Source organism: Buceros rhinoceros, unplaced genomic scaffold (genome assembly GCF_000710305.1).
Source record: "Buceros rhinoceros silvestris isolate BGI_N320 unplaced genomic scaffold, ASM71030v1 scaffold16222, whole genome shotgun sequence".
NCBI classification, from domain to species: domain Eukaryota; kingdom Metazoa; phylum Chordata; class Aves; order Bucerotiformes; family Bucerotidae; genus Buceros; species Buceros rhinoceros.
The window spans coordinates 88,309-88,833 of NW_010397468.1; the positions used below are offsets into that span (position 1 = coordinate 88,309).

General features: G+C 41.0%; 1 protein-coding gene across 1 annotated transcript in view; it reads right to left on the reverse strand.

Moving 5' to 3' along the window:
- Positions 1-525, reverse strand: part of TMEM167A (transmembrane protein 167A) — a gene marked incomplete at its 5' end in the record, with an annotated part of 9,160 nt that overhangs the window by 712 nt on the left and 7,923 nt on the right. The gene's annotated exons all lie outside the window — the stretch shown is intronic.

Below are 525 nucleotides of genomic sequence, written 5' to 3' on the forward strand. Positions count from 1 at the left end.
CCAACCGGGCTGGCAAGCAAACAGCCAAGACAGGGCCAGCTGCCTGTCTTTTTTCTTTGCTAGAGAGACATAACATTGCTAGCATGTGGAGAGGGTCTGGTCCACAGATTTTCAGGTCAGTGATAAAAATGGTCAACAGATCACAGAAGTTGTGCAGGCACCTCTATTTCTGACTCTTTCAAATTAGTATTACAGTTTTCCAGTGTAGACCATGGATGAAAGTTAGGTTTACCCCATTAACAGACTTACATTTAGTGGCAAAGGCAACTGAGAAAGATCTATGTCCACTCATTTGGACCAGAACAAAATGTTAGAGAGCTCTCATTCACAAAAGAAACTATTTAAAAAAAAAAAAATTTAGGTAGGGAACTGTAACACAATCAGGGGAATATCAGTAATGTTAATCAGGCTGCTACCTGTTTAGATGGGCACTTCCTCCATTTAATTAGCCATGCCTTTTTACTCTTCTGCTTAAGCACTATTCTTCATGAATCTACTGACCTCTCTCTGCAGAGCAGACTTCCC